This window comes from Malus sylvestris, chromosome 13 (genome assembly GCF_916048215.2).
Source record: "Malus sylvestris chromosome 13, drMalSylv7.2, whole genome shotgun sequence".
NCBI classification, from domain to species: Eukaryota; Viridiplantae; Streptophyta; class Magnoliopsida; order Rosales; family Rosaceae; genus Malus; species Malus sylvestris.
The window spans coordinates 17,704,084-17,711,551 of NC_062272.1; positions in this window are offsets into that span (position 1 = coordinate 17,704,084).

Sequence of the window (7,468 nt, forward strand, 5' to 3'; positions counted from 1 at the left end):
TGGATTATTATCAAATTGGATTATTATTCATCACTATGTTTTATATTAGGATTATTTTTTTATCAAATAGGATTTTTATTCATTAATATTAGATTTTTTTTATTATCAAATTGGATTATTCATTAAATTGGATTATTATTAAAGTGGATTATTATTAAATTTGATTATTATCAAAAAGGAATATTATTCATCACTATGTTTTATATTAGGATTATTTTCATGAAACATAATTATCATCATTTATAGTAGGATTATTTATATTAGGATTATTATCAAAAAGGAATATTATTCATCATTTATATTAGGATTATTTTTTTATCAAATTGGATTATTATTCATTAATAATAGGTTTTATTATTCCATATTATTTTTTTAATTACTTAAATTTTTACAATCATTTTCTTTACTTCATATTTAATTCTTCTGTAGAATAACTTTATTATTTAGGTTCTCTTATATAACCGTCATCACTACTATATTTTTTGGCCAAAAAATATTTGTCTAATTTTCATGAAAAATAAATGTAGGTACATTTACGATGTCCAGTGGAGCTACTAAACGTGATCCAGCTTGGGAACATGGATACCCAATAGACGAAAACAAACATGGCACAATTTGAAAATATTGTGGTCGGGTAATGAAGAGTGGCGGAGTGACACGACTTAAGTACCATCTTAGTGGATTAGATCCAGCAAAAAATGTCCAACGATGCGATAATGTCCCCCCAGAAGTGAAGGCATTCATCAACACATTATTAAAAAATAAAAAACAGCAGAAGGAAAAGATAACACGGGGAATGGAAAATATTCGAGCTGGGCTACGGGGAGAAGTCTATAGCCAAGAGCTTGACAGTGATGATGATGACGATGAGGACGAATGTGATGATGACATGGGACCTGAAGAACGACGCAGTTTGAAACAAGCATTACGTGCCTCCAAACAGTCAGCATGGGAAAGAGAACACCTTCATAAAATTCCTAATAGAGCACAAGGTTCCGGGACAAGTGGTGGTGCACAAATGAGACGGGGAGGCAGTCTTAAAGAATCACAACCAACACCACCAATAGCCCCAAGTTTATATAAGTCATCCAAGGCACGTCAAAAGAGTGTTTGGAGCTATTTCACTGGAGGTAATGTGAAGGAGGGAATAGGGCGTCTAATTAGCAAGTTCTTTATCTATGAAAATGTCCCTGATGCGAAGGCATCATCACATCATTTCAAAAATATGGTAGTGGGATGTCAACAGGCCGGTGTTGGAGTACAACCTCCCACTCCCTATGAGATAAGAAACAAATATTTGGATATGGAGTATAAAGACATTGGCAAGTATGTTAACAAGTTGAGGTCAAAGTGGGAAACTAATGGTTGCACAATCATGTGTGACGGATGGACCGGCCCGACCAGATTGTCTATCATCAACTTCATGGTATACTCCAAGGGAAAGACAATTTTTTTGAAGTCTGTTGATGCTTCAGACCATATAAAGAATTACAAGTATATTTACAAATTATTGAGGGATGTAATCATGGAGGTGGGAGAGCATAATGCTGTCCAAGTCGTGACCGACAACGGTTCTGCATTTGTCAAAGCTGGAAAAAAGTTAATGAAGCGTCATAATGTGTTTTGGACATCATGTGCAGCACATTGTATTGATCTCATATTTGAGGCAATGGGGAAGACAGAGAATGTTGCTACTGTGGTCAAAAGAGCTAGAACGATCACAAATTATATTTACAATCACGGTTGGTTGTTGGCAAAGATGCGTGAATTTTGCAAAGGAGAAATTATTCGTCCAGCTACCACTCGATTCGCCACCAACTATATTGCATTAGACAGCATACTCAAGAAGAAAGCAGGGTTGAAGCAACTATTCACTAGTGACGATTGGGCCAACCACAATTTGAGCCGCTCAAATACAGGTCGTATGGGGGAAAGTATAGTGCTTGATCATGCTTTTTGGACTCAATCAGAACATGTGTGCCAAGTGTTTGAACCTCTTTACAAAGTTTTACGGATCGTTGACACAGAGGTGTATCCTACTATGGGGGCAGTATATGAGTTGATGCGTGTAGTGAAGGATGAATTGGAAAGAAAACATGGTGCAAGGTGGGTCATAAAGATAATTGAAGACCGATGGTATAAAACATTATACCATGATTTGCATGCAGCAGGTATACATTATGTCATAATTTTGCAATTCGTTTCTTTAGTTGCATAAGTATTATTTCTCTTATTAGAGTATGTGTTTCTTTGAACAGCATATTATTTGAATCCCCGATACCAATACAAACCCGGTGTTGGAGATGATGGTACCTTATACGTGTTGTACATAATGTATACTCTAAATTAGACCCTGCATCACCAGCAGTTGGCCAATTTGGAAATGAGGTAGACAATTACTTAAATTATAATAATTACTTTGTTGGATTAAACTAACACGATTTATTGAATTCAGCTAACATGGTTTAAAGATGCAAGAAGAACTTTTGGAGAACCAACATCAGTTGCTGCTCGAACAAATATGTCTCCTAGTGAGTATAAACATATTTCACTAATAGAATTTGTTGGAGTTATTAGGCTTATCAACATTGTTTTTCATTGTAGCTGAATGGTGGATCATGTATGGGACCGATGCACCAACTGTAAAAAAGTTAGCAATCAAAGTATTATCACAAACAGCTTCCTCATCTGCTTGTGAAAGAAATTGGAGCACATTTGCACTCATACACACAAAGCAAAGAAATAAGTTGGCTCATAGTAGCTTGGAAAAATTAGTTTATTGCTACTACAACATGAAGCTTCAAATTCGAGATAAGGAAGCAGAAATAGATCATGTCGACCGTGGGGACCCACTAGATGTGTTTGATATTGTTGGTGAAGATGATGATACAGAGGGTAACCAACTTTTTCAATGGATTAGACCTCTTCATCTAGATGATGATGAAGGCAACCCAGCTCCCAGAGTTGCTGAAGAAGCACGTAATGAAGGGATAAATGTAGAAAGAGTATTAGAGGAGGAGGTGGGATCTAGCAGCGCTGATTCTTTGGAAGAACTTTTGCGCCCAAAACCAAGAAACACTGGAATTCCACCTTCTTCCAATCCTACATAACCACAACATCGTGCTGATACTAATGATAGCTCTAGTACAAGATCAGGAGACTCACCTACCACCGGAGGTGGGAATGATGAAGGACATAGTGGAGCTGGAGGTAGTGGAGCTGGAGGTAATGGTGGTGGATATGGAAACTATTATGGACTACCACCTTCCGGATATATGAGCCCCTTCACTGGTGAGGCAAACTTCACGCATGTAACACAGGATGATGACCATGGCAGTAGGCGGGCAGGACCAGGAATTGGTTCCATAGGGAAGGACTATACTCGTAGAGAAAGAGGCAAGGGGATTTTGTCAAGTCAAGAAGATGACTCGTTATCTAGAACTTCAGACTCTGTTGGATTGGGAAGTAGTAACTATGGTTATACTCATAACCAACCATTTCCCTACCCTTCATATCCCATTCCTGTTGGGATGGAATCGAGCGACTCATGGAAACAATCCCAGACTCAATCTTCAAATGATTTTTCTTATGGACAACCTCAACCAATCTCGGATCCATATGGGCGGCATGTTAACAGTTACATGCAAAACTATTTTGGGGATTTATCATTTGATAACTACTCTTCACAATACACTCATTCTACACGTAGAGATGATGAAGATAGTGAAAAATTTGAACCTCATAGAAACTCTATGTGGTACTAAAGTGTAAAATATTGTACTAATTCATTATATATAAATGATTATGGTGTGTTTAGACTTCTTTCATTAATTACTACATATTTTCTACACTCACAATGTTTGTCAGCTCGCTATATAATCAACTTGATAATGTTAAATCCATCATGCAATGCATTTCTTTCCAATTTTTTGTGATAAACTAATAGATAATTGACTAAATAAACATCCTACAAAGTTTCAATAAAAATTTCCAAGTTTTTCTTACAATTTCCGTGGTTTCTATGTAATTTTTATCGATATCGATATTTTACCGATATTTCCATCGATATTTCCGTGTTTTCGGACTACCGATATTACCGATATTTTCTTCCTTGACTCTTACCATATGCTACTGCACCTTGATACTCGGAAGTCTCACGGCCACTCAGTGACTTGGATTTTTCAAGTCTCCAACCGAGAAGTTTTCCTCACTCAGGAAATTAAGGGAGCACTACCTCAACATACATGCTTCACTCACAAAGCTTCAACAAAAGAAAAATTCAAAGAACTTAGTGAAGAAGGCTTTGGTGTATTTAACACAATACGTTGAAATGAAGCAAAGCTTATTTATTGATATCTCCGATAAGTTACAAATATGTACATATACATGAATCAAAATAAACAAACAAGAGGGAGCCTTCATAAAGGTTGCTCAGGAGAAGTCTCAGCAGTCGGCAGAACCCCAGAAAGAGGAGGCACCGGAGGGTGATCATTCGGAGCCTCAGTACTGGGCAGAACCCCAGAAGGAGGAGGCATCGAAGGTTGATCATTTGGAGCTTCAGTACGCAGTACAGCCCCAGAAGATGAAGGCAATAAATGCCTTTAGAACAAACTCACAAACCTCTGATGATCAAGTAAAATCTGACCATTAGATTCCTGTAGCTGGTCATGCTTCCTCTTCATGTTTGTAACATAGTCATGTGCGAGCCTATGCAACTGTTTATTCTCATGCTTGAGCCCTCTGATCTCCTGTTTGAGACTTATCACTTCAGCCGCCAATGATTCAACTTGACGGGTTCGAGCAAATAAGCGTTAGGCCATATTAAGCACAGAACTTGCACACTGAACACTGAGAGCCAGAGAATCCTTAACAGCCAACTCATCAGACCGTTTGGAAAGTAGTCTGTTATCTTTAAGAGTAAGAAGGTTTCTGGCTACCACCGCAGAAGTCATATCATTCTTCATCACAGAGTCCCTAATGGTAAGAGGACCAGTAGGGGATAAGAAGGATGGGCGCCATATGTTGTCTTGAGAAGGCATGGCTGCCTCTTCACCAAAGTTCAAGTAAAAACGACGATCGGATGGGCCAGACATTCTTAGAAATGATGAAGGAGAAATGAGGTGCAATAAATCTCTTAAGTATAAAAATAAGGGGAAAATTCCTACAAGCAATAACTCTCTGAATGTACTTCTTGCACACAATTGGTGCCCTTATAAAAGAAAGGGCAATAGGGCCGTTGGTTCAAAAATCAAAGAGGCACCACTTTCCGGATTCCGAAGAGGCACCACTTTCCACACGCAACATCAGCTTCTCGGGTACCACATATAACTTTGCCAAAGATCTCTGACAAAGTTTAAACACATAAATTTTGAAGGTCCAGCTACCCTACTATTACCCACAAGGGTAAAGGAACAACAATACTGCTTGATAACTAGAAAGTCCTTATATGTGTCAACCTCCGTGCTCCGTGGCAAGGCAGACTGGCAAAAATGCCCAACCTTTACTCACATTCGAGAAAACACTCCCAACAAGATTGCTTGCTCAAAAATCGAAGAGGAATATCTCTCCGAATCTCGAGAGCCACACTCCCAACAGGATTACTTGCTCAAAAATGGAAGAGGCACCGCTTTCCGAATCGAAGAGCCAGACTCCCAACAGGATTGATTTCTCAAAAATTGAAGAGGCACCATTTTTTGAATCTCGAGAGCCAGATCCCCGACAGGATTGCTTGTTCAAAAATCGAAGAGACACCGCTCTCTGAACTTCAAGAGCTAGATTTCCTTGGATAAAGCTTGTCTGCAATCTTCACACGCAACATTAGCTTTCCAGATACCATAGACCACTTTTTTAAAGTGCTCTGACAAAGTTAAAACACATGAATCTTACAGCTTTCACTACATTGCTATGACCAAGAAGGGTAAAGGAACAGCGTTACCATTCGCTGTTGGGACAATTCCTATATATGTCGACCTTCATCCTCCACAGCCTGGCAGGCCTGCAAATAAAAAAATGCTCAACTTTTCTTCACATCCAAAAGGGCACTCTCAGCAGAGTCTCTCGAAATACTCAGCTTCTTTTTCCCCTGATAATACCTCTGCAAACAAGCCACACCAGAGCAAGAGTATCTCATATCATCAGGGTTAAAAGCAAGAGGATCCCATATCATGTTTTTTCCCTGTCTTTTCCTTTGGCCTTGTTCTAACCTGCAAGACAAGGAGAAAGAGAGCAATCAGTCAGCACTTGGAATCAAGCTTCCAGTCAGGAACTCACTGCCTGGAACCCCTTGCCTGATTACTTACCTGACATTGCTCTCGAGTAGTCATCTTCAACATCTTATACTTCCAGAGAAGATACCACATATGCCTGAGGAACAGATAGGACAAGTGAGAAAGATACAAGGAAGCATGTGAAGACAAGCGTAAGAGAACACGTGTTGATACATCCACTACTTTGTCAATATCAAAATTATCCCATATCATCAGGGTCGAACGTACTCTAGATTTGATGGAATTGTTTTGACCCTCAAATTCTTGAGTCGGCCTTATACTCTGAAGGAAACCAAAAAACCCTTTAGCCCAATTCAAGAATAAACCTGTGGAAAGTTATTTCTTCAAAAGCAAAAGTATCTCATATCATCTTTTCTCCATTTGCTTCTCCTTAACATTGTTGTTGTTTACGACACAAGGGGAATGAGAACAATCAACCGGAAGCTGAAGTCGAACCTTCGATCCAGGTTGCTTGCTTGGAAGTTTGATTGCTTACCTTGTCTGTTACCTTATTCGGCAAATCTCCTAACTCGGCGACTTGGGGGACTCCTACTATAGGGTTTGTATCGCACTTAACCAAGCTTGAAACTACAAGTAAGCTTCAAGTGAAATTGATACATTACCTTGTGCATCTTCATCAGTTAAAGATACCACCCCTGGATAGAGGAAAAGTACTTCCAGAGAAGATGTCACATCTACATATGAGATAGATAAGGCAAGTGAAAATGATACCACACTTCGGTACTTAGAAGTTTTGTGATTACTCAATGGCTTGGATCTTGCAAGTCCCCAACCGAGGAGCTTCCCTCACTCGGGAACTTAGGGGAGCACTGTTTGTACCATACTTGACCAATCCTAATACTACTGAGCACCGATTAACGTTATACCGTCAAGGACCCATAAGAGTTTCCCTCCAACCAGGAGGCCAATCACAACGCGACACGTGTCGACATCAGAAGCCAATCATAGCGCGACATGTGTCAACATCAGAAGCCAATCACAACATGACACGTGTCAATGTCAGAATGAAACTAGAAACTCTCTTCTATAAATAGAGATCATTCCCTCACAATATTTCCTAATGTCATCTGTACTAAATCACTCACTAGTACTCATTAAAGGAGAGCTTGAACCTATGTACTTGTGTAAACCCTTCACAATTAATGAGAACTCTTCTACTCCGTGGACGTAGCCAATCTGGG